The sequence below is a fragment of the Lactuca serriola genome, chromosome 9 (assembly GCF_051521515.1).
Source record: "Lactuca serriola cultivar US96UC23 chromosome 9, Lser_US96UC23_V15, whole genome shotgun sequence".
Lineage (NCBI taxonomy): Eukaryota > Viridiplantae > Streptophyta > Magnoliopsida > Asterales > Asteraceae > Lactuca > Lactuca serriola.
This window is the reverse complement of record NC_136416.1, coordinates 115,174,754-115,201,441: the sequence shown is the minus strand read 5'-3', so window position 1 is coordinate 115,201,441 and position 26,688 is coordinate 115,174,754. Positions and strand designations below refer to the sequence as shown.

General features: G+C 39.3%; 1 pseudogene; it reads right to left on the bottom strand.

The window, feature by feature from the left end:
• Positions 1 to 1,936: 1,936 nt before the first annotated feature.
• On the bottom strand, positions 1,937 to 2,942 carry LOC145074208 (zinc-finger homeodomain protein 2 pseudogene; annotated as a pseudogene).
• Positions 2,943 to 26,688: the final 23,746 nt, after the last annotated feature.

Genomic DNA, 26,688 nt, shown 5'->3' with positions numbered 1-26,688 from the left:
TTATTAGTTGGTTACCGAATTTTAATAAGACTAGTTATCTTGATTGGATTTCTTAGTACTGATAATTAATGAACAACTAACACAATGATCATGCAATTAGTTAACACATAATTAATTTAATATATTCGGAGTATCAATGATATGATGTAATGATTTCCTATCAATGGTCATGATAATCAATTAAAGCATGGAATGGATATCTAAGCTCTCTAACACATTCAAAGTCACATATTAACATTACCTAACCCTAGGATTTGATCAATCTCTAGTTCTAACAATTTAATGATCATAAACTAATTAAAATTCAAGTTAGTGTAATTAGATTGGTCCTCTTAAATACACATAAGTCAACAGTAGGCAATAAAAATCATAGCTTTAACATGATAGGTGATGATCGGTCAAACATAATTAATAACCAAACTAATAAAATCCAAAGTCACTGAAATCAACACATACAGTTGAGTTTTATCTACTTAAAACGAAAGCAACATGTTTTAACTCTTGAATTCGAAGAGTAAAAAAAAACATAGGAACACAATTAGAATACTAACCATGACCAGAAAAGCAAACCAAATGATTCCCAGCATGAATCTGCTCTCAAATCCTTCAGATCTTCGCTCCATATTAGTTTAACGGCCCTCTGGCCTCCTTCTAGACCCTCAAATCGGCTTATCTGAGGTTTATTTTCGTAGGGAACGAATTAGGGTTGAAGATATATCATCAGGAGTAATTTTCGGCTCTATTTATAGCTTATATCTGGCCATCACGTCATGGTTGACCGCCACCACATCGTGGTCCTCGTCGAAATACCGTATCCGACAAGTCATCTGATTGGTCGTGAATATTTCATTCACCATGTCATGTTGGAGATCACCACGGCGTGGTGATTGTGAATCAACATCTTCTCAAAACACGAAAGTTGTCCGAAATTGTGTCTAGTTTTCAGAACATTTTGAATCTCCTCAATCGGAGTTACGAGTCATAAGATATGTCAAAACACTGACGAGAGGTCAAGCTGTCCGACAACTTCATTTTGCGTCTTTTTAGCCAATTTTTCTTCCTTTTGCATTCCAACTTTCATTTTAACTGTAATTGAACATTTAAAAGCAAATTAAATATATTTTAGTTCAAATAACATAAAAGCAAAGTATAAAATAATAAGAAAACTTTTTAAATATATGTATAAAATAAACGTTCTCAACGTGGTAGGCAAAAAGCAACGAAAACACCCTCCCTAGCAACGTATTTTCTTGCTATTCCGTCGGTAAACAATTAAACATCTATGCATATCGCTTATATTTTATAAATTTGTAGCTTATTTTGGTTGGTTAAACTTTGGTTTCGAAATTATTAATAATGCTCAAACATAAAGCCTTACAATCTTCGTGCCAATTGCCAGGCCACAAGTGTCTCTTTTCGCGGTAACTAAAACCTTCTACATTAAATTAATACGCCATGCAGTAAGACCACAGGTTGACGAAGCTCGTATACACCAAATTTAATGTTTGTTGACTCTGTATGAGAGAGAGAGAGAGAGAGAGAGAGAGAGAGAGAGAGAGAGAGAGAGAGAGAGAGAGAGAGAGAGAGAGAGAGAGAGAGAGAGAGAGAGAGAGAGAGAGAGAGAGAGAGAGAGAGAGAGAGAGAGAGAGAGAGAGAGAGAGAGAGAGAGAGAGAGAGAGAGAGAGAGAGAGAGAGAGAGAGAGAGAGAGAGAGAGAGAGAGAGAGAGAGAGAGAGAGAGAGAGTTGCTGAGGCAAATATCAGGTGACAGATGTGAATTATGGTAGCTTTGCATGTATCACACGTCTTCCTAATTCACAATCAACGTCGTCATCTTCTCTCACTGCATTAAATCCTTATGTTCAGTACGATGTGAATGTGTGTGTGAAATGACATGTTTAATAAATAACCTTTTTGAACATCTATATACGCCAACAAACAACAATCAACGATTATCAACTCCGAAAATTCAACACCAAATCATTACGTCTTGATTAAAATATTCTACCATCTCTAGCTTCGAATGAAGCACAATTACCTAATTTTAGATATAGTTCGATCTAGACTGAGAAATCTCAGATCATGATCGATGTAAACCTTATGAAAAAGAAAACCACCCTAACTTATCTCTAGAACTTGAGATGAAATCACTTCTGTTTCATCCAACTGTGAATAACTAGGGCCTTTTACCGAGTGTATACTTGTTGTTGTGCATCCAGACCTTTAGAACTTGACGACTGATGCCTGTTTCATCGCAGAATTGCTGTACGACAGCCTCATCTTCTTTCTGAATGCGCCACCCTAACGCCTCCGCGAACGGCAGCATCCGATCCTTCTGATACTGGGTGAATTTCGTACGAAACCGCTTTTTGGAACCAACTCCGCTAGAGCTAGGGTTTGGTATGTCTTCAACATCGTTCCTTGATGTAGGCAGTATAGCAAGCGGACGCTGGTGGTGAGATGGCGGAGATCTCATCACATTCAGGTATCCAGCAGGGTTGTGGTGGCAATAAAACGGCGGCGGTGCCATCTGGTGGTGGTGAAACGGAGCTTGGTAGTACTTTTGTGGTTGCACCTCAAGTACTTTTCGGTGGAAGTTCCGGTGACAGCTGCAAGCGGCGCAAATCATAGCCTCCAAGGTGCCTTCATCACCGGCCGGCATGAACTCTCCACATCCGTCTCGAGCCTCTCTGCCAATGCTGAATGCCTGGTTCTTCAAGCACTCCTTGTACCGGAATCTTTCACTTCCTCCGTTCCTCCTCCCAGAATTTGCAACCGGAGTCACAGTCTCCTCCTCCTCCTCCTCCTCCTCCTCCACATGCTCATGATGGTCCATTTTCAGTCTTTGCTTCACACACCCTTCTCACCGATTAACTAGAAACTGAACAGAATTAGCATAACATAGGTATAATGATGGATGTGTATTTATACACGAATTTATAATTACATAAATATAGATTAAAATACGAAAATATGTAAATAATAGAGAGAGAAGGGTATCGCCATGAATCAACTCCTTTTGTGAGATAAAAACAAGTGTGGATTACTAAAATTAAGAAAACTCCAAAATTTCTCACCCATGTTTTCTGTGACAACCAACAAAAGATGGTTTTATTGTTTTTGTTTACATTTTTTTTAAAATATGTTATTGGGGTTGCAGTCATAGGATTTTAACAAGTACTATTTGTTTATTAATAGCAGAAAACAAATATTAGAAAAGGAGGCTTCAGTAGCGAAAAAGATGGCTTTTTTCACATGAAAAGGAAATCAGGTTTTGAGATGTTGATGGCGGTTTTAGTTGACCTTTTTCAGGTGGGCCCCTATTCAAATACTCCTATTCACATTTTTGAAACATTTTTTTTTTAGTTTTTACAATTCTTCTTACCCTCTTATTTAATGTGTTATATCTTGGGTAAATTGCGTCAACGAAACAAAAATAATTTCTTATTTTTATTACCATGATGTAAAACTTACTATTATTATTATTATTATTATTATTATTATTATTATTATTATTATTATTATTATTATTATTATTATTTAGGTATCTTAAACCATATATAAGTTACTTAGCACGATAGCCGTAAAGATATTTATTGACTTGTGAAATAAAGTGTTATCATCATTTTTTTTAAATGTAACATTCAGGTATAGTTTTCTTACTAAGGTAATATCAAAATTGGTTAATAAATTATTTATAGTGTTAAGATGTTGGGGAATGAAGTTTTGACAAAGAAAACTCTTATGGCCAGAGAAAGTTACTTGATGATAGAAAATTCTTCTAATGAGAGAAATCTCTCTGTCATGACATAAAGTTTTCATGGTCAGAGAAAGGTCTTCTGGCCGGTGAAAGACGTTGCATGAATCATAATGTGTTGTTGGGGTTGAGAATACATTGGCATGGATCTTTTGGGGAGTTGTTGAACATGTTATGATGTATGGTAGGTGGTCATGCAAATCCTCCAAGGTTAAAGTTTTTAGAAGCAATTCTATGGTGTTTTGTGATCGACTGACAATTAGGGCATCTCCTTCATTGCTAATTATGAATGAGTTTGACTTATCAGAATTAAGGTTCCCATGCATTTCTATAAATAAGCACACATCTCCATGAACATTTTGCGTAAAAGTTTCAACATAGCAAATCATTGTGAGGTTGAAAGTACATCATTTGGAATAATTTGTAAGCAAGAGAAATTCTTTTATTTTGAGAGCTCAAGTGAGGTGCAACCTTGGTGAGTGATTGTAATTGTTCTTCGAAGTTGAATAAAATCATATATATATATCTATATATATATATATATATATATATATATATATATATATATATATATATATCGCTCATTCTCTCTTGTTGTCCAGTAGATGTAAGTCATTTTGACTGAACCACGCTAAATACTGTGTATAGTTTTTTATTACATTTTTTATCCGGTTGAGCTTAACTTGGAGATCCTTAGAGGAATGTGAGATATGATTAGCCACCAGTAAGAAGCAACAATGAGAAAACTGGTGCCAGATATAAGAAACTACAATGATACTTATAGAATGAGAGAATGAGAGAAACTTCTTCATTTCTTCGTCCACCCTGAGTTTCTCCAAGTTAAAAACTTTAGTTGATTTCCTTTTTCGGAATCTCGAAGTTTTGATAGTCAAATCTATGGGAGCTTTCTTGGAAAGAAGAGAGAAAATTTTTCTTTCTTATCTGCCAATTGGTCGATGGACATAGCAGAATCAAGGTTGGCAAGGGTAAAACATGCACTAGAACGAGTAGATTTGGATCCTAAGCATAACAAAAAAGTTTTGTCAGTTCAGGAACCTTCATATGAAATAAAATAAAATTTAGGATCCTTACTGGTAGCCATGGGGATAATGGCAGTTGAGCTTTCTTGGAGGCTAGGATGGTCGAGCTTGAATGTTCTGTCAATCTCGGGTAAGGCGAGGAAATTTCTGATCCTATCTTCAGTGTCTTCAGCAGGAGGAACAAACTCTTCAAACTTGCATTACTAGAAAAATACTCTTTAATGACACGCGTTACATGTCATAAAAGGGTACAAATGACACGCAAATGCGTGTCAAGGAATGTCATGTCATAAAGGAAGACTATACGCATTTCCGTATCGTAACTTGATGACGCGTATTTATGACACACATTTACGAGACGTAATACGTATCATCAAAGCCCATGTCATAAATAAATATGACATACATTTTTGCGTATCGTAAATTTAAATGTTTAAAAACAATATGTATAGATTTACTAATTTTCAAATTAAATTTGCATTTAATGTCTCATAATAGAAAATTAAATAACATATACAAAAAATACAATCCATTGCACAAAATTTAATATCATACAAATAATCGTTCCAATAGTAGACAAATGTAATACATCAAATGTGAAAGAGATGAAATTCATCAACAAATAATAGTCGAACTACAAGAACTTGTTGTCTACCTTCACAGCATTCGAGCTACTTTATTTGACACTATGCACATCAACAAGACCTACAAATTTGAATAATGGAACCATTAGATTCACATAAACTAATAAATCCCAATAAATTTATTGGGATTTCATAAAGAGAAACTAAAACCAACTTTTAACCTTCAACTACAATAATGTAAAAGACGAAGGAGTGGAATACTTACTTGTATAGAAGCAATAGAGGATTGACTATAGGTTCGTGGAGGAACACATGCAGCTACTTTAGACAAGAAATATCCATGTTCTGATATTGCATCTTTCAATTTTAAGAAGCAACCCGAAAATAACCGAGCAAAACAAAAATAAGTTTAAAGAACTTTAATACATTGCAATATCTTGGCAATCTATAACCAAACCCACAATTATAATCATAATTTAGTAATACAATGTAATATGATATGAATATTAAAAAAAATCAACCTGGTGCATTACTTCCAACACTTCACTCTCTGCATATAATATGTTGGAGTTGTTGATCATGGAAAGAATCTGATCACAAAGTTCAATTTGGATGTAGATTTTCTCATTTTCAGCACCACATTTCTTTATGTTGCATTTCGTTCTAAATGGGTAGTTTATGTTGTTATATTTACCACACTTCCAGCTCCCATCAGGCATATCTCCTTCTGAAAACAAAAAAAATGCAAAATCATATATAATCTATCTAATTCTTATGTATATATGTTATTTCCAAAAAACAAAAATTAACATACTAGAGTTTTTGCCTCACTTTGAAGCCTGCAACCAAATTCAAACAAACCCATAATTCTAAACTTCACCTATTGTTACCATTACCTTGTACCGGTGATGACACCACCATTGGTTCCAGTAGCTTGTGATGTGGGTTCAGAACTCGGTGTTTCAACTGTAGCAACTTTCTTGGTCAACCTGAGTATATGTATGGTCAAACTACAAATTCACACTAACTGAATCTTCTTAAATGGCTTTCAAAACCTGACATATCCCATCCAAATTTTGATAAATTGGCTTTCTGAACCTGCTAATAGACTTTTCTAAAACAATTTTTATGAAACTAAAAACAACAAAACTTTATTTATAAAACCAAATAAGTGAAACTATAAAATGACAGCGGACCTGAAAGAAAAGATGCTCAAATCAATTGATTCATGACTTGGAACAATAAATTTTCAAGCTCTCTTACATCATGAAAGTTTTTATTTATTTATTTATTTTATCTACAAATAAACCAAAAATGCTAATAATTTTTTTTGATAAATAAACCAAAATTTATGGTCAAAATGACACCTGACCTGCCACAGATGTTGATCAAGCGACATTTTGAATCTAACACTAGAAAAAAACCAGAACTAAGTAATTTTACCAATAATAATAAATAAATAAATAGAAATGATATTTTGGCCGCTTTTTGCATTCCTAAAACAGTGATCCAAAATTGAAAACATTTACCAAGAGGTGAGTGTCTTTAAATTGAAAATAGAAAAATGATACAATGACTTACAAGTTCCACGAAGGACATTAAAATATATAGGCTCTAGAAAATTTTGAAGTCTCAAAGAATTTTTTTTAAACAAATCTGTTGTAACGACCCAATTTTCAAGTCCAAAATTTTCTTTTTAGTTAACTGACTCATAAATACATTCATAAGAAAATACTGTGAAATCACATCATCTCATAAAACAATGTATCATGTCTGAAAACCCGAGTCATAAAATAATAACATGTTAGAGTACAATCCCAAAATATCCATAGTGCGGAAAGACAATGAGTGTCTGTATGATGTGCTGCTACTGCGCCGGCTCCTTCCCCTTCGCTGAAGAGGTACCTGAAACCAAAACTGTACACTGTAAGCACGAAGCTTAGTGAGTTCTCCCATCGTACCACATACCATACAGTCACATAACATACATACTGTCGGGCAATTATGGGGTGCCGACCTACCCGGTACGGCCATTCTGGGGTGCCGACCTACCCTTGCGGCCATTCTGGGGTGCCGTCCTACCCGTGTCAAGCCATTATGGGGTGCTGACCTACCCGTTGGTCCTAACAACTGACCCTCGGGGACTATTCCACCCCCTACTGCTACTATCACATATATCATAACGTAAACATACTATCAGACATATCTGGGGTGTCCGAACTACCCTTCGGTCCTAACAACCGAACTTGGGGACTATCACATACAATATATCATGCCAGCATATAACATATCAGGTAGTAGCAAACCTAGATGATATCACAATAACAATCATCTAATCATACAACTCCTACTGGTGGGCCGACATTGTGGCCGTAGACCCACCGCTACTGGAAGGTAACTCACCTCGTACGAGTAGCTGCTGATAATCTGTGCGGGAAACCTCTGTCTGCTGCTGCTCTGGAAATCCTCCAGCTATAATCCCCACAAAACACTCTATCAAAAACTAATATCTACTCTTGGGGTAAAATGACTATATTACTCCCAACCAATTCCAAGTCAAAGTCAACTTCCAGTTGACCCGACTCGCCGAGTTGGGCCGTCAACTCGTCGAGTCCCTTTCCTTTACTCGTCCTTATCCACGACTCGACTCGTCGAGTTTGGCAATGACTCAACGAGTTCCCCTTCTTTACGAACATCAATGAACCTTCATCCGACTCGCCGAGTCGGATGAACACTCATCGAGTTCACCTTCATCTGATGAACAACTCCTGATCCCGACTCGCCGAGTTATATGAACAACTCGGCGAGTTCATCTTCATCCATAAGGAGATTGACTTGGACTCACCGAGTCTGTTCTAGCACTCGTCGAGTCCCATGAATTCCAGGTCTAAGGCTAAGTCCAACACGTTGGGTCACTCCTTCGGACCTTCTACAACCCTTCTAACACCCAACTGGGTTCTTTTGACCCTCAACAGATAAGGGACTCTATGCCTTGGACTCGTCGAGTCCCAAGAACGGACTCGCCGAGTCGATAACGTCCACACCCTAAATCCTCGATTTATGATGTACAACCTTTGACCAAAAGATAGATCCAAGCCCTATGCTCGATCTAGCACGTAAAGTTTCGAACTTTACGTGCGTGCATGGGACTTTTGAGCCAAAAAGGCTCTAAAATGGCTCTTATGTTGCATGGGACCTTCCTTAGGTGCAAAAGCAACCCAAATCTGCTTTGTGACTCCTTCCAAGATTTGGATCTGAAGTCTTGACCCCCAACCATGTTTGCAATCATGGTTGGCCACCTCATATGACTTAAAAAGCCCTAAATCTTCCCCAAAAGGGATCTAACAAATGAACATCCAAGGTACAGACTTTATACCCTTCAAGGACTGAAAATGATGCACCAAACTTGAATCCTTCAGTCTCCTCTTGATCCTTCTATGATCTTCCTTCTTCCTTGAGGTCAAAACCCACAAAAATCACTCAAAAGCCTTAAATCTTGCACCAAAATAGTTAGCGTTTACCAGGGAGGGTTTCTGGGAGCATTAGGGATGAGTGGTGGCTGAATGAGATGATTAAATAGGATGCAAACACTCAGATTAGGGTTTTTGTCCAGTCAGAGCCTACTCGTCGAGTCCGGGACCCGACTCGACGAGTCCATCACTTAAATCCCGCATCCCATCCCACTTCTACTCGGCGAGTTGGTCCTTCAACTCGCCGAGTCCAAGGCCAAAAATGCAAAATATTTAAATAAATTACATATTAGGAACCAGGTGCTACAAATCTCCCCCACTTATTTTAGACTTCGTCCTCGTAGTCTGCTGCTCGTTCCTGAAACAACTCTGGGTAATGCTCCATCATCTCCTCCACCGGCTCCCAAGTCCATTACGAGCCCTTTCGATGTTGCCATTGCACCTTCACTAACTCAACCCTCTTGTCCTCAGATCCTTTGACTTCCAGTCGAGGGTCGCTACTGGCCGCTCAATGTAATTCAAGTTGTCATCGACTTGAATATCTTCTAAGGGTACCACTGCTGAGTCGTCCACCAGGCACTTTCGCAGCTGGGAGACGTGGAAAGTGTTTTGGATCTGGCTGAGTTCGACTGGCAGATCCAACGTGTACGCCACATTGCCCACCCAAGCTAAGACTCTAAATGGTCCGATGTACCTGGGGCCCAACTTGCCCCGTTTCCTGAATCGGATGACGCCCTTCCATGGCGACACCTTCAGGAGAGCCATATCCCCGACTTGGAACTCCAGGTCTGATCGGCGCTTATCATCATAACTTTTCTGCCGACTCTGAGCAGTCTGAAGTCTGCTCCGGACCTGCTGAATCCTCTCTGTCGTCTTGAGTACTACTTCAGTGCTCCCCATTACCCTCTGTCCAACCTCGCCCCAACATATCGGGGTCTTGCACCTCCTCCCATACATCATCTCGATGGGAGGGCGGTCAATACTCAAGTGATAACTGTTGTTATAGGAGAACTCTGCCAATGGAAGGTAGGTATCCCAACTACCCCAAAGTCTAACACGCATGATCACAACATATCCTCTAGATTCTGGATGGTCCGCTCGCTCTGACCATCCGTCTGCGGGTGAAAGGCGGTGCTAAAATGCAGACGAGTACCCAGCTCGTCATGAACATCTTCCAAAACCTGGAAGTGAACTGTACATCCATGTCAGAAATCACTAAAACTGGCACCCCGTGCCACGACACCACCTCCCTAATATAGATGTCAGCTAACTTCTCGGCCGAGATACTCTCCTGAATCGGAATAAAATGGGCGTTCTTGGTCAATCGATCGACGATGACCCATATCGAATCCACTCCCCGCGCGGTCCTGGGAAGCTTTGTGATAAAATCCATCGTAATGTCTTCCCATTTCCACATCGGGATATCCAACAGCTGTATCTTGCCGTGTGGCCTCTGGTGATGGGCCTTGACCTTCCTGCAGGTCAAGCACCGCTCTACGTACCATGCTACATCCCGCTTCATGCAGGGCCACCAATAGTCCAAACGAAGATCCCTATACATCTTCGTCGCCCCGGGATGAATGGAGAAACGAGATTTGTGCACCTCCTCCATCAGAACCTGGCGCACACCCCTGAGGAACGGCACCCACACCCTACGGTGTAGTGTCAGTAATCCACGGCTGTCATAGTCGAAAGAGGAAACCTGCCCCACAATCCGCTCGCTCTTCCGATGTTCCTCCTTCATGGCTTTCTGTTGGGCCTCCCGAATCCGCTCCAACAATGGAGTCACCACTGTCATCCTCAGACAAATATCCCTGATCAGTGCTACCTTGCGGCTAAGCGCGTCGGCGACCACATTGGCCTTCCCCGGGTGGTAAAGGATCTCGCAATCGTAATCCTTCACCACGTCCGACAACTAACGCTGCCTCATGTTTAGATTCGGCTGATCCATGAGGTACCTCAAACTCTTGTGGTCCGTGTAGATGGTACAGCGAACCCCATTGAGGTAATGACGCCAAATCTTGAGGGCGAACACAACATCCCCCATCTCCAAATCATGCGTCGGGTAGTTCGCCTTGTGAGGCTTCAGCTGCCTCGAAGCGTAGGCGATGACATGACCTCTCTGCATCAGTACCACACCCAAACCTGAAATGGACGCGTCGCAGTACACAACAAAATCCTCCATGCCCTTTGGCAGGGATAAGATTGGCGCCTCGCACAATCTCTGTCTCAATGTCTCGAATGCGGCCTGCTGCTCAGGGCCCCAACGAAAAACCACGACTTTCCTCGTTAGCCTGGTCAGGGGTACGGATATCTTGGAGAAATCCTGGATGAATCTCCGATAGTAGTCGGCTAATCGTAGGAAACTCCGAATCTCAGATGGAGACCTCGGAACCTTCCATCTCATTACGGCCTCCACTTTGGCCGGGTCCACCGATATCCCGTTGTTGTTGACAAGGTGTCCGAGAAACTGCACATCGCGCAACTAGAACTCACACTTGGAGAACTTAGCATACAAGTTCTCCCTTCTCAAAGTCTCTAGAACTTCTCGCAGATGCTCCTCGTGCTCCTCCTGTGTCTTGGAGTAAACCAAGATATCATCAATGAAAACTATCACGGACCGATCCAACATCGGTCTGCACACGCGGTTGCGGCATGAGCATTGGTGAGCCCGAAAGGCATCACCACGAACTCATAGTGGCCATAGCGCGTCCGGAACGCTGTCTTCTGTACATCCCCCTCTTTGACCCTCATCTGATGATACCCTAAATGCAGATCAATCTTGGAGAACCAAGAGGCTCTTTGTAGCTGGTCAAAGAGGTCATCAATCCTCGGGAGTGGGTAACGGTTCTTCACCGTTACCTTATTCAGCTCCCGATAATCTATACACATCCAATGCGACCCGTCCTTCTTCTTCACAAACAGAATCGGGGCTCCCCAGGGAGAACTACTCGGTCTAATGAATCCCTTGTCTAACAGCTCTTGCAGCTGTGTAGACAACTCCTGCATCTCAGGAGGAGCCAACCGATACGGTGCCTTGGCTATCGGAGCCACAACAGGGACTAGGTCGATCCTGAACTCCACCTGTCGTTCCGGAGGTATCCTAGGCAACTCCTCGGGGAATACATCCGCAAACTCTCGTACCACGGTCACATCGCCCACTGTCGCCTTTCCCGCCTCCCGGGTGTCCATGATATAAGCGACATATCCGACACAACCCTGCTGAAGGTAACGCATTGCCCTCACTATCGAACATAAGGTTGGCCCTCACTGTGGCCTCTCGGCCTGAATCACTAACTCTCCCCCCTCCTGGGGTCTTGACTCGCACCAACTGATGTGTACAATCTATCACCGCCCCATTAGGGCTCAGCTAATCCATGCCGATAATAACCTTGTTCCCCCGCAAGGGTATGGGAACCAAGTCTACCAGGTAACGCTCCTCGAACAACCTCAAAACACAATCTTGGAAGACCTCTAATGCTCGTACCGACCTGTCGTCTGCAATCTGAACCTCTAAAGGGCAATCCAACATGCCCAATGACTCAGGAAACTTCTTACTAAGCGTAAGAGAGACAAATGATCGGGTAGCACCCGAATAAAACAATACCTAAACTAGGATACCGTTCACATGGAACGATTCTAAACAGAGCACATACATAACATATCAAAATCATAGCAGGATATCATAAAAGCAAAAACAAGAAGTCATACCTGTCACCACATCGGGTGCAGCGTGTGCCTCCTCGGTAGTCAACTGGAAGTCTCGGCTCCTCACCACTGGAGCCTCAGCCTTGGCCTATCGGCCATCAGTAATCCACAGGGTCGCTGGAGCTGGCGCCTTCACTGGCGCTCCTGCTGCTGTCAACTGGGGGCAATTGGCCTTCTTGTGGCCCCTCTGGTTGCAGTGGAAACCCAACAACTCAGACGTCTAAATAACCGGTGCAGGGGCGGTACAATCCCTGCTGAAATGCCCCGTCTTGCCAAACTTGTAGCAGCCCGACGATCCCAATCTACACGACCCCTCATATGGCCTGCCGCATTTCCTGCAGCGGCCTGGTCTTGACTGGCCTTTCGGCCTACCGTCTGATCCCTTGGGCTTCTTCCCCGAAGCCCCAGTCGTCTGCCCTTCCTCTACCTTCCTCTTCCGGACATGCTCCAGATCGATCTCCCTCTCCCTTGCCCTGGCAATCATGGAATCCAAGGTAGGGCAAGCTGAAAAACTAACATCCTCTCGAATGTCAGCTCGCAACATGTCATGATAGCGGGTCCTCCTCATGTCCTCATCTCCCGCATACTGGGGCACCAGCAATGCCCTCTCCCGGAACTTGGAGGTGATCTCCGCCACAGTCTCCGTAGTCTGTCTCATATCCAAAAACTCTCTGGCCAGCTGCTGAAGCTCTACAACTGGCACAAACTCCGCCCTGAATCTGGCCACAAAGTCTGACCAAGTCATAGCCTCAACAGCCGAGGATCCCAAGGAGTCACCAACAGACTCCCACCAATCTCTAGCTCCGTCTCTTAAACACCCTGCTGCATATCTCACCTTCGACCCCTCGGGGCAGAAGCTAGTCAGCTGTGCAGACTCAATGTCCGCAATCCATCGTCTAGCAGCAATGGGGTCCTTCGTCCCGTGGAAGTCCAGCGCGCCACTTCCCCTAAAGTCCTTAAAGGACAGTGTGTGGGATCCTGATTGGCTGGTCGCCATGTCACTCCTGAATGCCCTAAGGTGATCCTCCATCAGCTCAAAAATCCCTTCCTTGATCGACCCAAAGATGACCGGGGTCGCATCAAGGATGCCTCTAGTGATCTCAGACGCGGTGAACTCGTGTAGCCTCTCATCCACTGGTTCGGAACCTGAACATGAACCCGATCCCTCTCCTGAGATGCCCACTGTTGGCCTCGGCCGTAGTACCACCATTCTGCAATACATCATGACAACCATCAGTTATACTAGTACATCTAGAGGGATCACACCCATCATAAGTTCCTTGGTCTTGCCTCAGCCTTCCTTAATTCGAGTACAAATCCTCTGCTTTTAGTAGTATGGGCCCATACTACCTTCCACATCTATCCGTACTTTCCTCAAGGACTGCCTTGACTCCACCAAGTCCCTTTTACCACTACTGATCTCAGCTACTCTCATCCTAGGCTTACCCTAGGGAAAATCTATGACTCTACCCAAACCAGTCCTCAGCTGCTGAAGGCCTCCTTGTGATGCCAATTAGCTATCACCTGAATACCATCACATGTAACAAGGCTCAGATAATCCTTCAAGTAAAAGACTCGTCCCTACAACGGTTAGACTCAAACGAGAGCTACGCAATAGGGCCAAATCCAACACTCTGAGATTATTCAATCCTAATCACATGTGACGCGACGTACTCACCTAATGGCTAACTCCCATTATTCAAAGTCCTACATGCACGGATCAAGTAGCATTCGGACACAGGAAACTACTCAAACAACTCTCTTCTCCTAACGAGAAACTGTACCAGCATACAATGTTGAGCTCATACTACCAGGCATAACCTAAACAGACTATCCTATTACTGTCTACTCAATACTAGCATGCAATTCTCATAAGCTGGAGCACATATAGCACGCACATAAGGCATCATTCCTAGATCCATAGTCTTATTCTAGCATGTTGTTCTACTAAAACTGATAAACATAATATAAACTTGTATGGGTACTTTGGGGAATACTTACTTGTGCTCGGCCGATCGCGCACATCACAAACTTTGTTCTTTCCCAAAACTCTTTCATCTTAGCTTCTAGGAAACCATTTTTCTTATAAAAATCTTTTAATCCCTCTATTTGAGTCCAGACACCCCAAGGGTGTGTCCGAATCCCTCAAACCAGGGCTCTGATACCAACTTATAACGACCCAATTTTCATGTCCAAAAATTTCTTTTTAATTAACTGACTCATAAATACATTCATAAGAAAATACTGTGAAATCACATCATCTCATAAAACAATGTATCATGTCTGAAAACCCGAGTCATAAAATAGTAACATGTCGGAGTACAATCCCAAAATATCCATAGTGCGGAAAGACAATGAGTGTGTGTATGATGTGCCGCTACCGTGTCGGCTCCTTCCCCTTCGCTGAAGAGGTACCTGAAACCAAAACTATAAATTGTAAGCACGAAGCTTAGTGAGTTCCCCCATCGTACCACATACCATACAGTCACATAGCATACATACTGCCAGGCTATTCCGGGGTGCCGACCTACCTGGTACGGCCATTCTGGGGGTGCCGACCTACCCGTACGACCATTCTGGGGGTGCTAACCTACCTTTACGGCCATTTTGGGGTGCCATCCTACCCGTGTGAAGCCATTCTGGGGTGCTGACCTACCCGTCGGTCCTAACAACCGACCCTCAGGGACTATTCCACCCCTACTGCTACTATCACATATATCATAACGTAAACATACTATCGGACATACTTGGGGTGTCCAAACTACCCTTCGGTCCTAACAACCGAACTTGGGGACTATTCCCCTCCTACTACCACTATCACATATAACGTATCATACCAGCATATAAATATATCACCACATAATGTCAGACATATATGGGGTGTCTGACCTACCCTTCGGTCCTAACAACCGAACTCTACTACTATCACATATAACTTATCATGCCAACATATAACATATCAGGTAGTAGCAAACCTAGATGATATCACAAAGACAATCATCTAATCATACAACTCCTACTGGTGGGCCGACATTGTGGCCGTAGACCCACTGCTACTGGAAGGTAACTCACCTCGTACGAGTAGCCGCTGATAATCTGTGCGGGAAACCTTTGTCTGCTGCTGCTCCGGAAAACCTCTGGCTATAATCCCCACAAAAAACTCAGTCAGAAACTGACATCTACTATTGGGGTAAAATGACTATTTTACCCCCAACCAAGTCCAAGCCAAAGTCAACTTCCAGTTGACCCGACTCGCCGAGTTGGGCCGTCAACTCGTCGAGTCCCTTTCGCTTACTCGCCCTTATCCACGACTCGACTCATCGAGTTTGGCAACGACTCAACGAGTTCCGCTTCTTTACGAACATCAATGAACCTCCGAGTCGGATGAACACTCGTCGAGTTCACCTTCATCTGATGAACAACTCCTGACCCCGACTCACCGAGTTGTATGAACAACTCGTCGAGTTCATCTTCATCCATAAGGAGATTGCCTTTGACTCGCTAAGTTTATTGTAGCACTCATCGAGTCCCATGAATTCTAGGTCTAAGGCTAAGTCCAACACGTTGGGTCACTCCTTCGGACCTTCTACAACCCTTGTAACTCCCAACTGGGTTCTTTTGACCCTCAACATTTAAGGGACTCTATGCCTTAGACTCGTCGAGTCCCAAGAACGGACTCGCCGTGTCGATAACGTCCACACCCTAAATCCTCGATTTATGATGTACAACCTTTGACCAAAAGATAGATCCAATCCCCTAAGCTCGATCTAGCACGTAAAGTTTCGAACTTTATGTGCATGCATGGGACTTTTGAGCCAAAAAGGATCTAAAATAACTCTTATGTTGCATGGGACCTTCCTTGGGTGCAAAAGCAACCCAAATCTGCTTTGTGACTCATTCCAAGACTTAGATCCGAAGTCTTGATCCCCATCCATGTTTGCAATCACGGTTGGCCACCTCATATGACTTAAAAAGCCCTAAATCTTCCCCAAAAAGGGATCTAACAAATGAACAAGCAAGGTACAAACTTTATATATTTCAAGGACTGAAAATGATGCACCAAACTCGAATCCTTCAGTCTCCTCTTGATCCTTCTATGCTCTTTCTTCTTCCTTGAGGTCAAAACCCACAAAAATCACTCAAAAGCCTTAGATCTTGCACCAAAACACTTAGGGTTTACTAGGAAGGGTTTCTGGGAGCATTAGGGATGAGTGGTGGCTGGATGAGATGATTAAATAGGTTGAAAACCCTCAGATTAGGGTTTTTGTCCAGTCAGAGCGTACTCGGCGAGTATGGGACCCGACTCGACGAGTCCATCACTTAAATCCCGCGTCCCATCCCGCTTTTACTCGGCGAGTTAGTCCTTCAACTTGGCGAGTCCAAGGCCAAAAATGCAAAATATTTAAATAAATTACATACCAGGAACCAGACGCTACATCTGTAAACATATCAAAAATGGTGGTGAAACGGACCTGGTGCAAATTTTGATCAAGTGCTTTTTGAATGTGTCACTGGATAGACCTAGAAAAATAAATAAAAATTAAGTGATTTTTTTTTGATAAATTCTAGTATTTTACCACTAAATAATAATATAAATAAAGTGAATAACTTGCCAGAAACGGTGTATGCTTTGAACTCGCTGGTAGCGTTTTGTTGCATTTTATACCAACAAATGAAATCAATTAGCCAAATGAATTTATATGGAAATCATACATAGATGTTGAAAATATCAATTGCACTATTTAAGAAATACTAAATGCAAAATATCAAACATATAAAAATAAATAAAAAGGCCCAACAGAGCCTATATGTAACACTGGAAACTCAAACTGCTGAATTGCTATTTAATTAATTATAGTTGTTAGGATCAACATATGATAAATCTCCTTAATTATACATAAATACATGAATACAATATATTTTTATTTTAATCAATATGATATAGAAACATACCATGGACTGACTGAATCTTCTCCAGGATCAGCCATTGACAAGATTTGACCATGTCCTGACAAGGATGAGGGCTCTTTAGTCCTTTGAGCCGATGATGTTTAAGCAATTGTTTTCTCTATATCAACTCCGCCATGGATTATCATGCTTCCAAAATCACCTGCTCGCATTCAATATTTTTTAACTAATAATATGACATTATAAATCAACAAGATTTCTTTTAACATTAAAAATTGCTATTTCTTAATCAAAGTTTACAGAGAGAATACCTTCTCTTTCCTCTTCTAGAACATCAAGTTTTATTGAACTACCCACAATAGTTACTCCATTAGGCACTTGATGAGGCTTAGATGGAACAGTATCTCCATATTCTTCATTCATTTTTGCTCCAAGTGTTTGTGTGCATATAATAACCCAATAGTGAATAAAAAGATAAACAAATAAATAAATAGATATAAATATAAATATATAGTTATATATTTATACACCGCGTATCATGGTATAGTCTCTGAAGAAACATTTTCTTCTTCCAAAGCCATAACAACCCTATTTATCTTTGCCTTTTCAATCTTGGGCAACATTGCAGAAGCTCCATATTTGCATTTTTCTATGAATATATGTTGTTTCAAGTGAAGTGTGTGTATATTACAAACAAAAGGGTATATTTGTCATTTACATAACATAGAACATAAGCTATAGTAACATAAATTTAACAACTCAGAAGCAATGGGACATATACGAGGGTCTTTTGTAAGGTATTTTGTAATGAAATCATGGAACCCAAGAGACATGGAACATGAAATGTTATAAAATAAAATATAGAACCAGAAATGCAAACACAAACACAAAATAAAAATCAAAATTGAAGTTATTAAAACAAGAGAAAGAGACAAACCATTTCTCTTTATCTTCAAGCATAGGAGCTGGTTCAATGGAAATCATAATAAACACCTGTTGCAGGTATTAAGTAGGTTAATTTTCTGAAATTGAATTATTTAAACATCAAAAATACAAATATGAAAATACAATAAATATACAAACACTATTACTAACCCTCATTTGATGCACATCTGATCATGGAGGAAGGACATGAATAAAATAAAAATATTATTAAAGCAGTTACCAAATATTATATAATATTTTCACGATTGAGAAAAATGAAAAATAGATCTACGCACCTGGCGGATTGCAGCTTCAATTTTCTTTTGTGCCTCCACATCAAAAGGGCGTGCATAAAGTAGTTCCTGTGTTTTGATTTTTTATTTTAAAACAAACAAAATACCATCAATTGGGTTAGTAGATACAAAATTACACAAGATAAAAATGACATTTTGAAACGAATTCGAATAAAATTAGGCCAAGTAGCTCCACATAAATCAAACTATTATTTCTATTAATTAATATCATGAGATATATCACATAAATTAAAGTAAAATCTAGGGTTTAGTTAGGTTACCCCCACCGAACAGTAGGTGCTTCGTAATCCTAGGTTTGGAGCAGTTGATGGTATCGTAGGGGCAATGATCAACGATCTGTTGAACGAATGAAGTTGAGAAGTTGTCGACAGATGCTCCTGGGCAGGGGAAAAAGGAAGGGCATGGCTGGTTGAAGTAGGCAGCAACGGTGACCACCGGCGAGGAAGGGAGGAGAAAGCATACGGAGAAGAAGAGGAAGAGGAAGAGGAGAAAAAGTGTATGTACCTAAGGTTTCTTGAGAGAAAAAGTGGTATAAGGATTGTGTTTTGCCCTAATTGGCTCCCAATTACCAGAAAGAGTTTGGGTTATGGTATTTAATTGAATCCCCTGGTTTAAGAATGTTGTAGTTTGCAACAATCTCGAAAAAATGGGGAGATAGCTCTGGAAATCTGATAAGAATGGGGTTTTTAGCCATGTAAAGGAGGCGAGGGTTTTCAGCAAGGCGGGGTTTTTAATTTTTGGGGATTTCATTTTTCCCCTAGCTAAATGGATGGAACGTGCGTTCTATTAAAATTTATAGAACGCCATCCTTAGACGACACACATTTTAATATAGGTGCCCTCCATGTTTTTTTTTTGTTTAGACACTAATTTTAGGGCATGCAAAAATGCGTGTCCTAAATCCTTTAAATTTTGGGAGAGATGACATTATTTTTAGGACACACACATTTGTCTATCATAAATCACTGCGTTTCATGGTTTGCATGTCATTAAAGGCCTATATTCTTGTAGTGTTGAAAGCTGCAAAAAATCAAACAACATAAGAAGTGTGAATGCTAGGATCCTTATCATAAGATAGAAAACCCTACCTTTTTAACCCAGGACTGTGGCAAGAGATCTGTACCAGGAATGGAGTCGTGTTTCATGAAAAAGTATTTTCCTTTCGAGGAACCATCATTATTCTTGGACGAAAAGTCGTAGACATGGGCTAATTCATTCTAACAAATCCTGAGATCCTTGGAGCGGTTTAATCAATCGATCCAATAGAGAATCCTCAAGACCGCTGGCATGGTTTGATTATACGAGACTTTGGTAATCTCAAGTAACTTGGAAATAATCCCAGGAAAAGGATAAGAAAGACCTAGGGTTAAAGGGAACTTGGGAAAATAGAACCAAGAAGAAGAAATGGAATCTGGTTGGATCCTTGCATCAAAAGCTCTAAAAACGGCACCAACGGCAAAAGCCCAAACCGATTTCAGGGCTTCGATGTTGTTTTCATCGAAAGTACAAGTTTCCTCGTAAGAAAAGGCCTTTTGATCAATGAAATTATCATCAGGAATGGTGATGACATTTGTATGAGAGCAAGTTACGTTTTTACCCATGAGTAAAGACGAAGAAAAATAAGAGGAAAACCAACGAGGATAGTACCCTTTGATGGTATTCGATAAATTTTGGAAGGGAGATGAAAGAGTAAGGCAAAAACAAATGACTAAATATCCTATTTATACATAAATTGTGAAAAGGTAAAATGGTGATCTAACATATTACTATGACAGCTTCAACGACTAGAAATCTACCCATTAAGATTCAAATTACCCTATCCATTAGAACTTATAAATCTATATTCTCGTTATTTATTTTAAAATTATACCTTTAATTATTTTAAATTAACCTTGATATTTCATAGGTGTAACTTGGGGGCAATTGTTTGGTCCAAGATCGCTAATCCTATTTACGATCTCAGATCTTCAGGATCCTTCAAAATCCTGAACCTTTCTCAGGATCCTGACTATTATTATTTTTATCTCCTAAGACTCTTAACGATCATATTTTTATTTTTTTCTCAGATGTGTAGAAATGGTCGGTATGAGACTTATTCTCAACAAAGAATCGTTTCAACCATGCTTAAGACACATGAATACCAAATCAATCAATTTGTATATGCTAATTTAAGAGGATCCCAGAAAATATCGGACTTATTGTTATTTAGTCTAGACTATAAATACACTTGTAATGCATACACTATACACATAATTAGCTCCACTACTACATTTGTACTCGTATTATCTTAATCATTTCTATAATTTCACATTCAAATCAATAAAAATAACAAGGTAGGTGACCATAGCCTTTTTGGTTGAATAATATTTGATCAATTTTTTTTACCAAAACAATGATACTTTGTCTTGATATCTTGGCATGCCCCTGTTGTTTTTAATCTTTGATTTTTGTCTTAGATTTGGATGTATCTATCATAGTAAACATGAGCATGTTCAAACCAATTGACAACATAGAAATGTTGCAAATCTTGGGATAACCTCATCCAAGGATTGTTTCGTTGTGATTTTCCACATCCTTGGAATATTCCCTTAGCTTAATTTTAACATGTCAATGCTAAATGTATGCGTATAAGTTCCTTACAATATCATACGAAGTTATCCAACATGAAAACTTTACCATCTGGTGCTATAGGAAGCTTTCCAACTATATCTATGCCCCATTTCATGAAGGGCCATGGAGATATAACAAGATGTAGATGTTTAGTTAGCTAGTGCAAGATATTGCTATGTATTTGGCATGCGTCACATCTTTGAGAATACTTCATCACGTCTTTCTTCATCGTTGGCCAATAGTATCATGTCATAAATATCTTGGAGAAGACTACATAGCTTCCTACGTGGTTACCACATTCTCCTTCGTGAGTATCTTTGACGATGATCATGGATTCATCATCATTAAGACGCCTAAGATAGGCGCATGCCACTGATTTTCTGAACAATATATCTTCAACGATGTTGAACCTGGAATCTTTGATTATGAAGTTTCTTGGGCATTTTTCATTTTGGGAATGGATCTATTTTGGAGATAGCAAAGCATATGTTGAATATAAGATTCTTTAGGATTGAGGTCCTTGGCTTAAGGATATTGAACACGTGCCAACTCTTCTTCTATGTTTTTTCTAGTTACGGGTGAAGTGACATAAAATATAGGAATCTTAATGTCAGGATGAATCTTGAAAGCATAACCAAGATTGGATAATGCATCTCCTTCCGCGTTATCCTCTCTAGGTACTTGTTTTATGTCAAAATCTTGGAACATGGATGCCATGTTTTTTGCTATCTTAAAATATGAAGCTAGCTTTTCATTTTTCATAGGATATTTTCCATTAAATTGGTTTGTAACTAGTAATGAATCAACGTGCACCTAAAGTTTTTTGATCCCTACATCTTGGGAGATTTATAAACTGAAGATAGATCTCGTATTCTGCCTCATTAATGGTTGCTTGAAAATGATAATTCACTGAGTGGGGTATAGTTTCCTTTTGTGGCGATTTTAGTATGACTCCAAGACATGGTCCCTTAGAATTAGAAGCTCCATCTATAAATAGGTCCCATTTATTTCGTTCTTCTGCATCTTAAACCCACTAAACTTCCTTTCAGCTTCGGGTTGAAGGTCCAAAAAAAAAAAAACAAATCAGCCGCATTGTCTGCTAATGAATGTGATTTTATTGTAGATCTTGGTTCATATTGTAAGTTATATGCACATATTTATACATACCACTTAGCCATTCTCCCTGACATCTCAGGTTTTCTCATCCCATTGTTAATTGGATAGTTAGTTTTCACATAGATATGACGAGTTTCAAAATAATGATGTAGTTTAGCTGAAGTGCAAACAAGAGACAATATTATTTTTTCAAAATGTGAGTATCTGGTTTCAAAGTCTAAGAAACTCTTACTTACATTACATCTAGAACTTTGTGTACCATCTTGCTCCTTGACCAAGACTATGCTTGTTGTATTCTTGGATACCACTAAGTATATGAACAAGGGTTCTCCATATTCAGGCTTGGCCAAAAAAAAGCTGAAGATAGATATATGTTCATCTCTTTGAATGCCTTTACAAGATCTGATGTCCATTCAAACTTTTTTTTCTTCCAAAGACATCGTAAAACAGTTTGATTCTTCAGATGTAGAATATATAAACCTATGTAGGGATGCAACTGTTGGGTTTTAGTTCAAAATTAGTTTCAAAAACTACAAAAATTGGCAAACGAAAGACTTTAAATTTAGAACATAACATAAACATTTTATACCCACCAAGGATTAACTTGCAAGGTATAGAAAGATTTAAACACTAACCAAAGAAAGGATGAATAAGTAACAATCTTTGTTATTCTTTGGGTCCTGTTGTTGTGTTTTATTTCAAAAACTACAAAAATTGGCAAACGGAGGACTTTAAATTTAGAACATAACATAAACATTTTATACTCAACATGGATCATCTTGCAAGTATAGAAAGATTTAAACACCAACCAAAGAAAGAATGAAGAAACAACAACCTTTGTTGTTCTTTGGGTCCTCTTGGGAGGCTTGGAAGTTGATGAAGAATGTGGAACCTTTGAGACACCAACATGATGCCAACTTGATGTAGATGCTAATCAAAACTCTTAAGCTTTAAGTCTATATCAAAATATCACTTAAAGAGAGCAAAATGCAAGCTAGTAATCCTCTAACAGATCTTTTCAAGAGAGAATATGAAAGATTATGAGGGAGCTACGATTTTGGTAAGTAAAAATGAAGGGATGAAAGCCTTAATAAAGCTAAATCATTACCCAAGGGTTCTAAACACTTTAAGCACTCCATATCCTAAAACCTACATGTCTCTCATGCCTTTTAAGCCATGCTTACTTTCTCTTATTATATTCAAAAGAGCATGTCTTGTTTCCTAGAAACTAGCTCATCTGTTTTTTTATATAAATAAAAGAGAAGAGAAGTTTATAAAATTCTTATAACATCTTTATAAGATATAAATATTAACTTTTAGCTAAAAGATAAAAGAGTCTTTCTAGTCCAAAATAATGTACATGAATTAATAAATCATACCATATGATATATATTATGTTAGTTGCTAATGAAAATTAGTATTTCCAAGAAATAAATAATGTCCAATTAATTATAAGAGTTTATTGAATATTTATTAAAATCAATTTCTAATAAAAAATCAATTATATCAAGTTGTTGTTAGTGTGACCCATTAGTATCATATGTTAATTAGCAATATCACTTTAATATGATTCTTAAGCATACTAGATCTTTCAACAACTCTATCTATCAATCTTTGTACACCTTTGGTAGAAGATGGGGATTATAAATTCATGTTTGCCTTAATTTGTTCTGGGATAGCTTCAATTCCTCTCTTTGTTACCATATAGCCTAAGCATTTAGCTGCTTTGACACTGAAATGGCATTTCGAAGGGTTGATCTTAATGTTGAATTGGTCCAAGATGTTTAATGCTTCTTCAAGATGTTGTAGATGATTTTCGACTTTCTTGGATTTTACACCATGTCATTTATATATACTTCCATTATTTTTCCTTGTTGATAATTGAACATATTGTTTACTGGTCTTTGGTATGTCACACCTGAATTTTCTAAACCAAATTGATTGTTGTATAACAATATATACATGTTGGGGTTATGAAGGCTATATCTTTCGAGTATGAAGGTGCCATTTAGATTTGTTGAAATCCGGCTAAAGCATCTATGAAGGTAAGAATCCGAATAAAGCACTCTCCACTTTCCGTCATTCCTTTCGACTAACACAATATTGGCTAGCTATCTTGGGAATTTTACTTTTTTTAATCATCTTAGCCTTGTGCAATCTTTCAAACTATTCTTGGATGATCAAGTTCCTCTCAGGTGCGAATTTTCTTATTTTTTGATGCATTGACCTGAAACTTGGATCAATATTAAGTTTATCATTTATTCTATCCTTAAATATACTATTCATATCTTCATTGTTACCATGAAAAGGTTGATTTTATGTCAGGATCCTCAAAATCTAGGCAGACTTCCTTGACTTCCAAAACATCTCATACCTTATTCTTTAACTTCTTTGCTTTCCTAGGAGTAATTGAGTTTTTCAATGAAATGGTATACTAATTTTTAGCTTCTTGGTTGTCACTATTGATCTTGACTATTCCCCATGGTGTTGGCATCTTCACATATATATGGTAATTTGAAGGGACGTCTTTTCATGTCATGGATCCATGGCCTGCCTAAGATAATGTTATAGCATAGAAAAGTTTCAACAACACAAAAAAATTGGATAAAGTTAACTCATTCTATCTATATTGGTAGTTGGATCTCTCTAATGGTGTTCTTGGTTCCGCCACTGAATCCTACTAAGACTGAGGATCTTCACACTATCTTAGATTCTGGGATGTTCATTTTATTGAGTATTTATAATAGGATGATGTTCACAGAGATTCCATCATCTAATAATATTCGTCGAGCAAAATGGTTAGCCCCATAAAGTGTTACATCTAGTCCATCATGGTATGGATCAAGTATATTCTCCCTGTCATCTTCATCAATAGAGATCTGCTTCTTGTTGATCAAGAATGCATTCTTTCTTGGCCTATATTCCTTTTCCATATCAAAGCTTCTTGCGTGTATTTTGGCTGTAGAATAAAAGGTTCAACAAATGTCAGATCCACCAGAGATATAATTGATTACCTTGGCGTCTGAGGGAGGAGATGATATTTTTTGCAACATAATTTCAAGATCTTGGGATCTTTCTGCAATCTTGTCATTTCTTCTTCCCAAGAGTTCTTTTAAATGTCCGTTTCTCAATAGATAGCTAATCTCTCTCTTGGAGAAAATAAGTCTTTGGTATGATATCTGAAGTGTTTGTGATAAGCACAAAACTTGGCCTTGTCTTTCCATCCTTGGGCCTTCTCACTTTTCTTGGGTCATTTTTCCTTGTCCCCAAGATTCTATATCGCGTAGAGTAGACATGAAGCATTAACAAAAAGTAGTAATCATATATCACAAGATAAATTTCCTATTTCTTTTCATCCTGTAGAGCATTCACGCTATGGTTCTAGTATCATGAGTAAGGTTTAGCTCTATAGGATTTTTGGGAGGAAGATTCATTCTTCGTGTTAGCATGATCATTGGATGTGCTTGTCTTCTTCTGGATCTTCCTGTATTCTTCAAGCTTGATGAATCTCAAGGTTCTATTTCTTACTTCGTCCACTTACTTGCATGGGTTCATGAGAAGATCCTCCTAAACGGGGAATCTTTCTTTTGTCTCATCTTGAAAGCTTCCACAATTATTTCTATGCCTTGAGTTGCTTTGTAAATATCATTTGTTAGTTTTTCAAAAGTCATACTTCAAGAAAATTGATTATTGAACAGACTAACAAAATGTGTGAAAGAAGTCATAGAATAAGGGGAACATTTAGAACCACTTTAGTGTTGATCCTATAAGGGTTGAACCAAAACCCTTACATAGGAAAGCTTCCTTGAGATGTTGCATAATTGGAAATATCTCTATGTGTTCTCTATAATGGGCGTCACATTCCTCAAGATCCGTGATTCCATCATAGATCTTCAAGTTTGCTAACTGAAACCTCATTGGAACTTCAATGTCGCATATGGGGGGTGCAAATATTGAAACCCTATGGCTGACAGCTGAAACCTTTGATATTCGTTTAATGACACTTGGTAGAATTGAGATCATATCTCTTAGTTGCTTGAGTTCCATTTCCATGATTGGACTTATCTCAGGATCTTGGATATTAGGCAGGATGTTGAATATCCTGCCAAGATTTTGGGAGACATAACCTCCCATACTAGGAGTTTCTCCATCTATGAAGATGGGAAACTCCCTTCACATGAAGTCTCTGGTTTGGTGTTCTAAGTATACACCGCTCTCGAAATTCAGGATCCTGAGTTGTAAGATCGAGGATGGAGTTGG